The sequence below is a fragment of the Suricata suricatta genome, chromosome 12, assembly GCF_006229205.1.
Source record: "Suricata suricatta isolate VVHF042 chromosome 12, meerkat_22Aug2017_6uvM2_HiC, whole genome shotgun sequence".
In the NCBI taxonomy this organism is placed as follows: Eukaryota; Metazoa; Chordata; class Mammalia; order Carnivora; family Herpestidae; genus Suricata; species Suricata suricatta.
The window spans coordinates 3,119,433-3,131,506 of NC_043711.1; the positions used below are offsets into that span (position 1 = coordinate 3,119,433).

A 12,074-nucleotide genomic window follows, 5' to 3' on the forward strand; every position below is an offset into this window, starting at 1 on the left:
CCGAGGCGGGACGGGGCGTGCGGGCGCTGCTCACCGGGCTCGGGGCCGGCGCGGGGCGGCGGCCGGGCTGGGAAAGGCGTCCCGGGGCTGGAGGCGCCTCACACTACAGGCTCCATGCCCGGGACTGCGGCCCCGGAAGTGGCGGGAGCGGGGTACAGCGGCGACGGCGGACACGGGGGAGCCGGTGGCTGAGGCCCCTTTGACCCGGAAGTTGAGCAGCCCAGGCGGCGACCTACGATTGGCCGCCGCAGGGACGGTACCAACGCGGCTGCGGCCCTGGGGGAGGCACGCGCTCGCCCGGTGCCGGGCGGCCAGCAGCTTGGAATTTCCCTCGGCAGCATCTTCCGGTGCAGGGAGTTGGCAGGGTACTTTGGAAGGAGACACCCCTATGCAACTTGGTATCGCCCAGCTGGACCAACACCTCTTCTACTAATGGCGCTTAGGGAAAGCAATAGTTGCCGGAGCGTTGGTGGTATAGTGGTTAGCATAGCTGCCTTCCAAGCAGTTGACCCGGGTTCGATTCCCGGCCAACGCAGGTGAGGTTACGTTTTTCTCCTGACAGTAGCCTGTTGTGAAGGTCCTGGTGAAATGGGTCAACGAACACTTTTATGACCCTGAAAGAACTTTAAAAACGGTGGGAGAAACTTAAAAACCGCATCACAGTGAGTGATGTGCAAGTACGGCTTACAATCTTCCACTGAGAGAAAACGCAAGTGTGTTTCCGCCCGGGATCGAACCGGGGACCTTTCGCGTGTGAGGCGAACGTGATAACCGCTACACTACGGAAACTGGTAGAGGGCCCGTCTTCCGAGACGCCTATAAAGCGTGCGGTATCGGGGATTCCCGCGCCCCTCGGCTTGTTGTCGCGGACGCTAAAGGGAGAAGGGACCCCGGGGGCGGTGGGGGACTCCGAGGAGCGCGCTCCCGACGCACACGCGCGTCTGCGTCGCTCCGTCGCCCACGCAGAACTAGTTTGTCCGCATGTTAGACCAGTCTTTTATTTTCTTATCTTTAAGAGATAGTAGGAGGACAGAAAGTTAATGGCAAGAAATTGGGGTCACATGGCTGTAAAATCTGCCACCACCCGCCCCCAAGACCAGGATGAGAGTGAAGAGAGCGGGGCAATGGCCTCAGGTGCAGAAATGAAGGGGGTGCCAAAAACCGCGATCATCAAGATAAATGGTATTTTCACGCAACATACCAAAATACTATTAATGGCAATAGAATTCTACAACGAACGATGTATCAAAAGTGCACATCGAGACAGGTTTGGGCAGTGCTTTGCCAAGCCGCCGCGGAGTCTGACGGAAGAGCAAAAACGTGCGTTTCTGAAAGGCTGCCCCCCCCCATCCTAGAGAAGATATTGAAACTTAAAAGTAACTGCATCACAATTCAAAACATTAAGAACTCCGTGGTAATGTTACTCTCCTGCTTGGGATGGAAACAAACCCACCACTATTGTCAACATCTACTTCTGAGGGGAAATTAAGCACGAAAAGCCCGTGAAACACCTGTTGACACCGGCTTCTCTGTGCCTCAGCGCCCGACGTGGCTCAGTGCCATATATGGTGAAGACCTACATTCCTTTCCTACTGCCGCTGTGACCAAGTGCCACAGACGGTGGCTGGAAAAACTACCACACAAACAAAACCAGGAGCTTATTATACACAGTCCTGGAGACCGGAGTCCAAACAGGAGTCCGGAGTAGCTAACACCCAGGTGTGGTCAGGGCTGGCTGCTGAGGGCTCCCGGAGAATGGGTCACCTTGCCCTTCCCAGCCCCTGGGGCCACTGCACCCTTGGCTCCGGGCCCTGCACGGCCCCAGCCTCTGGTTCTGTGGACGCCTCTCCTTGGATTCTGACCTCGCCTCCCTCTGGTATGTGACTGCGGGAGGCTCCCCCAAATCGTGCAAAAGGAGCTCCGAGTCGAAATCCTTGAGGTCCCTTTTGCCACAGGGGAGAGCACGTGCGCAGGTCCTGGGGGTTAAGATGTGGACTTTGGAGGGTGCGTTATTCTTCCCTCCTCATTAGACATCATTCGGTGAAATCCTTTTTGACGGCAGTATAGTATTTCATGTATTCATTCACTGAACAACGATTTACTGACCACCTACTATGTGGGGAGGCAGGGCAGAAGGTGCAGCTGTCCTGGGGGTGGTGACGAGTGGGCTGATTTGAGGGGAACCTGGAACCTCCTCATGCAACCCTGGCCACGGTCCCTATGCCACCTCCCGGGCACCTCCTCCACGTCCACTTCCCTCCCTTGCTGCCCAGGCTGGGCCCTCCAGCCTCCTCGCTCCCCACCTGCACCCCTCCCAGCCGGCCTTTTCCTATTTGAGGGTTCAAACCCCATCTATGCCTGGCGCCCCCCCCCAGTCCTGACTCCACCCCGGCCTCCCCTGACCTCTAGACTAGGGGTCCGGCTGACCCTCGATGTCTCCACGCAGAGTGTGGGGGGCGTCAGGCCATCCCAAAATTTGTCATAGCCCCACCGAGCTCCCTCCCTTCCTGGAACCTGCTTGCTATGCGCCAAGCGTTTGTTCTGCCCCCACCAAGTCCCTGTGTTGAAACCTGCCCCCCAAGGTGGTGGTGTGGGGAGGTGGGGCCTCTGGGAGGGGGTCAGGTCAGGGTGCAGCCCCCACGGCCGGGATGAATGCCCAAATGAGAGACACACCAGAGGGCTCCATGCCCCCGTGCCCTGTGACCACGTGGGGAGAGGACAGTGTCAGTGAACCAGGAAGAGGCCCTCACCAGGCACAGAACCCGCAGGCACCTTGAACTTGGGACTCCCAGCCTCCAGACCCGTGAGCAACAAATGTTTGATGTTTATAAGAAATAGTCTGTGGTACGTTGTGGTGGCAGCCAGGCTGGCCAGACTCAGGCATTGCTCCTTCCTCCGCCCCCCGGACAGGCTGAGAACAGTTCCAGAGCCTGGGGGCCGCTGCCCTGGGCTCCTTCCTCCCCCACCCGCATCCCATCACCCAACAAATCCAACTAGCGCTGCTTTCAAACACACCCCAAATCTGGCACTTCTTCCCCACCGGATGGCCATCAAACTGGCCCATCCCATCACCACCTTCGGGTACCTGTCCCCCTCTGATGCCAAGGCTCCCACCTTCCCTGCCCCCCAGGCCGGTTCCCTCCTCCCTGCAGTGGCCACCAGAGGGCGCCTGTAAGACCAACTCAGCCCCCAACCCCTCCCCGTCCATAGCTCTCCAGGGCTCCCACCTCCCTGGGGCAGAAGCCCAAGTCCTTCCCATAGTCCACAAGGCCCTGCTTGACCTGTGACAGCCCCCTCCCTGCTATCTCTCTCTGACTCTCCCTCCCTCTGCTCCGGCCAAACAGGCCTCCCCATTGCTCCTCCAACTGCCAGGCAGGGCCCTATCCCAGGACCTTTGCACGGGCTGTGCCCTCCAGTTGCTCCCAGGTATTTTCAGGGCTCATTCTCTCTCCTCCTGCAATTCTTGATTTCAATGTTCCCTCCTCAGAGGAGCCTTCCCAGAGGAGCCTTCCCCCCACCTTGGCATCCACAAATTCATTTTCCACTATTTCACCATGTTCTTTCAACCCCTTATCAGTCTCTGAAGCAATCCCCTTTGTGGATTTGTTTTCTCGTCTCTCTTTTGTCTCCTCCCCTGGAGTATGGCAGTTTGCTTGTTTGTTTGAATTCTGCTTCTTCCATAAATTTTTCTTGAAAATACGAACAAATGAGAGTTGGCCAGAGGAGAAAAAGCCTGGGAGTGGGAATGGAGCAATATAGGTGGGCTTCCTGGTGGAGGGGGAGTAGCTCAGAAAACAGGATATGTCCCTGGGAACCCCGTCAAGGCCCTGAGAGCTCATTCACCTGCCAAAGGAAACAACAAAAACAAACAACTCCCTTAAAATGATTTCTTGGGGGCGCCTGGGTGGCTCAGTCGGTTAAGCCTCTCACTTCCGCTCAGGTCATGATCTCACAGTTGGTGGGTTCGAGCCCCGCGTCCCTCGGTGCTGACCGCTCAGAGCCTGGAGTCTGCTTTGGATTCTGTGTCTCCCTCTTTCTCTGTTTCTTCCCCACTCACACTGTCTCTCTCAAAAACAAATAAACATAAAAAAAAACCTACTGAAAACCAAAAAAGAATGATTTCTTGGGTCATTCAAACGCACTTGGGGCAGCGCACGCGCCGCGTGACTCCCAGGAAGCCGCTCCCTCCCTCGGCCTGGTCTTGCCGGCGGCCCGGGGGAGTCCCCGGCTCAGAGGGGCTTCCGGGCTGAAAAGTGCAGAACCTCTGTCTCTCCAGCAGGTGGCGCAGGAGCGCGGCCGCCGGCCGTCCAGGGTCCCGGGCTTCCGGACTCCAGCCCTCCCCCGGTCCACACTGCCCTCCCCTCCAGCCCCCCACCGAGCCCCAGACCTGAGCCTCTCAAAGTCAGACGCCCCACTCCCCCAACACACCCCAGCCCTTGCAGGCGTGTCCCCGTCCCCAAGCTGGCCGCCTCGGCAGGCGGGATTGCTGGCCGGTTCTAGCAGGCGTCTAGCCATTCTTGGAGTTGGAGGTAGGAAGTGGAAAGAAAAAAGAAAGAAGAGATTCAGTATGTCCAGCCTGGGGGATATTTGTTGCAAAGGCTCCCACGGAATAATGGAAACTCGTGCTGGGGAACGTTCTAAGGAAATGTCACACTTTATTCATTTAAAAAAATGTTTTAATGTTTTCTTACTTATTTTTAGGAGAGACAGAGTGCAAGCGGGGGAGGGGCAGACAGAGGGAGACAGAATCCAGGCTCCAAGCTGTCGCAGAGAGCCTGACTCGGGGCTCGAACCCACAAACTGTGAGATCATGACCTGAGTAGAAGTTGGATGCTTAACAGACTGAGCCCCCCAAGGCGCCTCAACTTATTTATTTTTTGAAGTGTTTATTTATTTCTGAGAGAGCGTGAGCTAGGGATGCACAGAGAGAAGGGGAACAGGGGTTTGAAGCGGGCTTGCTGACATGGGGCTTGAACCCATGAGTCACAAGATCATAAACTGAGCCGAAGTCAGACACTCAACCAACTGAGCCACCCAGGCGCTCCAGAAATGTCACACTTTATTTATTAAAAAATTTTTTAAATGTTTTTTATTTATTTTTGAGAGACAGAAACAGCGCGAGCAGGAGAGGGTCAGAGAGAGAGGGAGACACAAAACCCGAAGCAGCTCCAGGCTCTGAGCTGTCAGCACGGAGCCCGACGTGGGGCTTGAACCCATGAACTGTGAGATCATAACCTGAGCCGAAGCTGGATGCTTAACGGACTGAGCCACCCAGGTGCCCGATTTACATATTTTTGTCTTTTCCTGGTTCGTTTCTATTTTTATATTGGGGATTTTTTTTTACCTTTTTTAAATTAATATCTAAGTTAGTTAGCATCTAGTGCAATAATGGATTCAGGACTAGAATCCAGCGACTCACCCCCTCCGCGCGGCACCCAGTGCCCGTCCCAGCGGGCGCCTCCCCCCACCCGCAGCCCCTCCAGCAGCGCTCAGCGTGTTCTCCGTATTTAAGAGTCTCTTTAGGTTTTGTCCCCTCCTTTTGTAAATCTCATTTTTGCTTCCCTTCCCTTGTGGTCCTCTGTTTTGTATCTTAAAGTCCTCATATGAGTGAAGTCCTATGATGTTTGTCTTTCCCTGACTAATTTCGCTTAGCATAATACCCTCCGGTTCCATCCACATAGTTGCAAATGGCAAGATCTTGTACTTTTTCCTTGCCGAGTTACATATATATACACACCACGTCTTCTTTATCCCTTCATCCCTCGACGGACATCTGGGCTCTTTCCATACTGTGGCTACTGTTGCTAGCGCTGCTGCAAACATTGGGGTGCGTGTGCCCCTTCGAAACAGCACCCCTGTGTCCCTGGGATAAATACCTAGTAGTGCAAGTGCCGGGTCGTAGGGTAGTTCTGTTTTTAATTTTTTGAGGAAGCTCCATCCTGTTTTCCAGAGCGGCCGCACCAGTGTGCGTTCCCAGGAAATGTCACACGTTAAGCTCAGTTTAGTCTTCCCAACAATCCCATGACATGGGCACGAATAAAAGCCCCCTTTTAATGGTGAGGGAACCAAGGCACAGAGAGGTTAAGTAACTCACCCAAGGTCACACAGCATATAGTAACGAGAGTTGAGCTGCCTTTGACACAGATGAAGTTCAAGGTAATCAAGCTGCTTAAAAAGAAAGGGAAAGAAAAGCCTGTTGAATCTGAGCCAGCCATTAGAAGATCCGCCCTGGACCTTATCAGGGTCATGAGCATATTAAGACATACTGGTCTGATGCGCTTCCAGGCAAAAGAACAGAAACAGCCCAAATGTGCCCCCCCTTCCCAGTTTGGGGGAGCCGAAAAACGAAGGAGGAGTCCCTTGTCTTCTGAGGGGCACAATGCGGGCAGGTGGATGTCCGACGCCACCATCTGCTGAGACCACAACCCAAAAAGGATACAGATAAACACGTTCGGGCGTACGCTCGGACCATCCGTGTAAGGAATCCGGGACATCGTTGGCAAGAGCGGCTGGCTGTGACCTTCTGGGGAGCACGGAGGGGACCAGCCTGCCACACACTTGTGTACAAGTTGACTTTCTCTTTTCCAAACGATCTCAAACGTACAGAGAAGCATGTCGGACAACAGAATAACCGCTCTAATGCAGCCCCCTCTCCGTTGTTTACAGCCCGTTTCCTTACAGACGGGCTCACAGGCCCCCCCCTGTCTGGCCGTGTTAGGGAGACAGACAGACAGACATGCTGAGAGGGACGGAGGCAGGACGGCCAGCCGCGCAGGGCCGCCTGCACGGGGCCTGGCTGCTGTCCTTGGCGCGGGCAGACCCGGGATGGCGCTCACACGTGGGGAACTGCAGGAATCCACCAGGTGGCTTCACAGAGGTGAAGTTCAAGGCAACCAAGGTAACTTAAAATAAGGCCTTCGACCTTTTCAAAGCGATGGGAGGAAACTTCTCTTAACACTGTTTTGTCCTGTTGAGTTTTTGACGGACCAAGTGTTAGTTTCACATTTAGAACCCATTAAAAATGGCAAGAAACAGAACATTTGCTTTGAGAGTCTTTTTTCTTTTTATAGGAAAAGGAGTAAAATTTATTAAAACATGACAGCTATAATAATGGACAAATTCTGAATTAGGTATTATGCAGTTTTCCATACAAAATGTTTATTTTTTTTGTGAAAAACTGATTTCAGAGGTTCCTGAAGTTCATTGCCCTCCTCACATGGCAGGTGCACTGCAGAGCAGACACGCATGTGGGCGTGTCCAGAGTGTCTCACGTGGAAAGCCGCACACTTAGACGAGGTTCAGAGTCTGACTTCTCAAAGTGACCCTACCCTATATTTTATCTTTTTTTTTTCTCCATAATATTTTATTGTCAAATTGTTTTCCGAGAGTCTTTTAAGAGCACTGAATAAGACATTTCTCAGGGCGCCTGGGCGGCTCAGTTGGCTAAGTGTCCAACTCTTGATTTCGGCTCAGGTCATAATCTCACGGTTTGTGGGTTTGAGCCCCAAGTCGGGCCCTGTGCTGACTGTGGAGCCTGCTTGGGGTTCTCTCTTTCTCTCTCTCTCTCTCTCTCGGTCCTCCCCACTCACTCTCTCTCAGAAACAAATAAACTTTCAAACAATAAATTAAAATAATAAATAAAAACAATAAATAAATAAAAATAAATTTTAAAAATAAATAAAAAATAAATAATAAATATAAATATCAAATAATAATGAATAAATAAATGATATGACACTTCTAATATAATAATTGATATTTTCTGTGAGCCTGCACTTTTTCAGGGAAAAACCAGTTAAAAATAATGTTAGTTACCTACTAGTTAACCAACTAGTTAAATAGGGATATTACCATCCAGGTGCCAGGCCTTGAGCGAGGTGTTTAATCACATCCTTATCATAACTGACCCCAGGGGAGGCGAGATTCTGTTTATGCCCATTTTACAGATGGGAAAAGTAAGGCTCAGCGGTTTGAGTTACCTAAGGAACTGGAGGGAGACTGATCTCATAAACAATCTCACAGGCTTCCCCCCGGACACCGCACCCCTGCAACGGTGCCCTTTCAATGAGAGAAAGTTCTGCTAGAGACAGACACCGTACAATTGAATCACTTGTCTCTGCGGTGTCAGAATGACAATAGTCATCTGTATTCTCAAAACCACGGTGGCGATTTATTGATTCAACCCTCGCCGAGGAGGTTTGGAGTAGCTGGAAATTTCCCCTCCACCTTCCATCTGCAATTTTCCTCCATTTATGAAATGATGCCTTTTGTCTGTGACCTGTCACATTCTTGCCCCCAGGGGTCCCTTCCAGTCTGTCTCACACACCACTGTCACCACCATCACCATAGGTGACACCCACTGAAGACCCCCAAGAGGTGCTGTTGGACACAACCGTGCTGATGGGTGTGATTATTGATCCCATTTCACAGGTGGAGACACTGAGGCCCAAAGAGAGGAATCCCAGAGCTGACCGGCTGGGGAGTGTGAATTTGGAGCCTGGCATTCCTACTCCTGGACAAACATTCTTTTTTTTTTTAATTTTTTAATGTTTATTCATTTTTGAGAGACAGAGACAGAGCACAAGTGGAGGAAGGGGCTGAGAGAGAGGGAGACACAGAATCAGAAGCAGCTCCAGGCTCTGAGCTGTCAGCACAGAGCCCAACGCAGGGCTCGAACCCACGAACCGTGAGATCATGACCTGGGCCGAAGTACAACACTTAACCGACTGAGCCCCCAGGCGCCCCTAGGACTCACATTCCTGAACCTCCACAGTTAACCCAGTAAATACAGAAATCCGTCAAGAATGAAGACAAACAGACTTGTTTTTGCCCCAGGCTTCAGGGATGGGGCAGGGAGAGGCGGGAGGGACTTTTCTCCCTGCCTCCTTCCTTCCATCGCCCCCTGGCCTCCCTCCAGCTCAAGGCCCCTGCGTTGCTCGGGGAGGTTCTTAGTTGGGAGAGACGGGTGGTCAGGGGGGCTGACGCATCTGTCTCTCCACACCCCACCCCCTCGAAGTTGCTGGAATTTCCCCAGGACCGGCTCGGGCTCCCGCTCACTCTCTCCTGTGGGTGCGGGCGGCCTGGTAAACGGCCTCGCCGTGTGGCTCTGGGCACGGGCCTTCCCACCCTGAGCCTCGGTTTCCTCATCTGTGAAATGGGGATGATAATAGTGCCTTCCACCGGAGGGTGAGGGGAGGTCACAGAAATCAAGGGCAAGCCGTGCGACCTGACACATAGTAGGTGCTCGCTTATGCACCTACTGCGTGATCTCCGCGTACCAGCCTTCTCCTCGCCCGGCTCACCACCAGAGGGTTACATAACAAATAAACAGCACAGATGCTCCAACAAGCCAGCAGGGCCTGTCCGCAACCACCGGGCCCTGCCCTGACCTCCGCTCTCCTGTCTGAAAAATGGGGGTCACGATAAAGCCTGCCTCCTGGGCGCTAAATAAATAGGCATAGGGGCCCCTGGGGGCTCAGGCTGTTGAGCATCCGACTCCGGCTCAGGTCATGATCTCACTGTCTATGGGTTCGAGCCCTGTGTCGGGCTCTGTGCTGACAGCTCTGAGCTTGGAGCCTGTTTCGGATTCTGTGCCTCCCTCTCTCTCTGCCCCTCCCCTGCTCATACTTTCCCTTTCAAAAATAAATAAACATTAAATTTTTTTCAAAAACTAAATCAGTAGCACTGCTGGGAAGGGCTTCTCCCATCAGGCAGCTGGCACGAAGCCAGACAGAGGGGCCGAGGCCGTGCCCCCCCCCCCTGCTCAGGTGCCCCTCCCCAACTGCCCTCCGGCCTGTCCCCATGTGGGCAGGGACACACAGCCTTGTCCCCTCTCCCTTCTGGCCATTTCAACTCCCCCCTCCACACACACACACACAGCCCAGATGTCTCCACCTTTGCTCTGCCCACAGTAAGGGCGGCCTGTGGTGTGCAGGAGAGACATTAATTCCACAGATGATCTGACTACCTTCTAGAAATTTCTCTCCTTTGAGGAAGTGAGGCCAGTGCGCTCTCTCCACACCCACGCTGTAAGGTCTCACAGCCCGGTTGTCACAAGCACAGGCCCTGGGGCCAGGCAGCCACGAATCTCAGCCTGCACACCTGCCTACGTGCTGTGCGACAGCGGGTAAGCTACTGTCCCTCTCTGTGCTTCAGGTTCTCCGTGTGAGGTCTGGTTGGCTGCAGGGTCTAGTGAGTTAATTCTCATAAAGAACAGGTTTGCGGGGGCGTTAGTGTTCGGTGTCAGCCCGACCCGGCCCTGCGGGGCCCAGAGGCCTGGGGGCACCCTAGCTCTCCCCCCATCGTCCCTGGAAGTCCCTGTCTGTTCTCTGTCCCTGCACTCCTGCTGGAACCCAAGAAACCCCGCCTGGAATTCTCTTTCCGGCCCCTTTCAGAGCCAGTCAGCTCTGTCCGCGGGAGCCTGGCCGCCAGCAACTCCCCCCAAAACCGGGGCCGTGAAGAGAGAGCGAAAGGAAGGCAGGGCGGTCGGAAGGAGGGATGGGCAGTGGTTGGGGTCTCCAGGACACTGCGGGGGTGGGGGGTCCGTTTGAGCAGGGGACACAGGGCGACACCAGCTCCTGGGGTCCGACGCTCAAAGCTTTTCCTAGATGGCAAAACTGAGGCCCGCCCGGCCTTGGGGCTCGTTCCTGCCCTCTGCTGGCGGGGCGAGGCGGGAGGGGGCGGCAGGGGAGGGGGCGGCTGAGACAGAGCGGGATGCGGGCCCCACCCGCGGTCCCCGGGCAGAATTAGCCCGAATGACAGCAGCCCGTCCTTAAGGACCACGTGCCCAGGGCATTGTCTCGGGAGCGCGCTGGCGCAGGGCTGGGGGGAGGGGCGGGGCGCCCCTCGACAATGGAGCCCCGCCCCCCAGCTTGCCGGCTGGGGGAGCTGCGGACGCTCCCATCGCGGGGCCCAGCGCCAAAGAATTCAGCCCCACGAAAGCCAATTAAAGCCGGCAGGGGGCCCAGCGGGAGCCCCGGAGGCCGAGGGGGAGGGGCCCCACGTGAGCCAGGCTGGGGGCGCCCTTGGAGAGAGGCCTGCGGGGGCAGCGCAGAAGGGGTGACGTTGTGCCCTTCCCCGGCTGCTCACACCGCCTCCCGACTAGGAAGGCTGGGAAGCCATGGCGACCCTGGACGGTGACAGGACCCCTTGGGCATAAAACACGAGGAGGGACCGCCAGGGAAGTACCCCTCCCCCCCTGCCCATCCCCCCGCTCCCCCAGGATGCTGAACAGGTGGCTGGATTTCCTTGGTCAACAAGGGTCAGCTGGTCTGTCCCTTGGCCAGCCACTGCTCCAGGGGTGCACTCCTCCAAGCAGGGGAGGCGGAGAGGGAAAAGGACATTCTCAGGGGAAAGCAGGCGGTGCCTCCAGGAAGCCTTCCAGGAATGCTGCACGCCCAGGTGCCCTCCCTTCCTTGTCCCCTCCCTGAGCCCCACCTCGGAGCTTCCTTCCCTTGGCCCTTCCCTTCTCTGAGCCACTCTGACCCGCCCCCCCCCAGCCTCGTTTCCCAGTCTGAGCCCTCCCCCTCTCTGAGCCTCCAGCTCACCCCACCCTTCTCTGGAGGCCCCTTAGCTCTCCATCCCTGGGACCTGGTTTCTGGGGGGCGGGGGAGGGCTCCCATCCAGCCCCTGCGTCTCAGCAGCAGAGCGGGGCGCTGTGAGCTCCTAGTCAGTCCTCCGTGGGGGACACAGGATGGGGGCCACAGTGTGAGCGTGCTCTGTGGCTGCCAGCGGGGGGTGGGCACGCCGGGGGGGGGGGGGTTCGGTGCGTGGAGGTGGGGAGCACAGCTTGTGAATGAGCGTGTGTGAGCCCGCTCACAGGGGCTGCCGTTGGCACATGCGTGCACACGCATGCACACACACGCACACACTCATGCGCGTGCTTCTGCCCACGGTAAGGTGGCTAAGGAGACCCAGAGACAGAGACTCAATGACAAGAGACAGATCTGAGGAAAAGCTGGGAGCAGACACCCATGTAAAGAAGCAGCCTTGTGAACATTAGAGACCAGGCATTCCTGGAGGCACAAAAAGCAGGTGCAAAGGCCCTGAGGCAGAAACAAGGTGGTGCGTAAAAA

The 12,074-nt window shown here is 55.4% G+C and overlaps 1 protein-coding gene, 1 long non-coding RNA gene and 2 other non-coding genes across 4 annotated transcripts in view; 2 read left to right on the forward strand and 2 right to left on the reverse strand.

Annotated features, from left to right (window-relative positions):
- The window catches only part of DPP9 (dipeptidyl peptidase 9), a 38,742-nt gene extending 38,685 nt beyond the window's left edge, over positions 1-57 (reverse strand). Inside the window, exon 1 of the mRNA XM_029915902.1 lies at positions 35-57. The gene's annotated coding sequence lies outside the window, so the exon portion shown is untranslated. The remainder of the gene's footprint in view (positions 1-34) is intronic.
- Positions 1-12,074, forward strand: part of LOC115273023 — a 29,906-nt gene that overhangs the window by 501 nt on the left and 17,331 nt on the right. The window lies entirely within an intron of this gene.
- Positions 464-535, forward strand: TRNAG-UCC. The gene has a single exon. It is a non-coding gene; the product is annotated as a tRNA-Gly (tRNA).
- TRNAV-CAC lies at positions 717-789 on the reverse strand. The gene has a single exon. It is a non-coding gene; the product is annotated as a tRNA-Val (tRNA).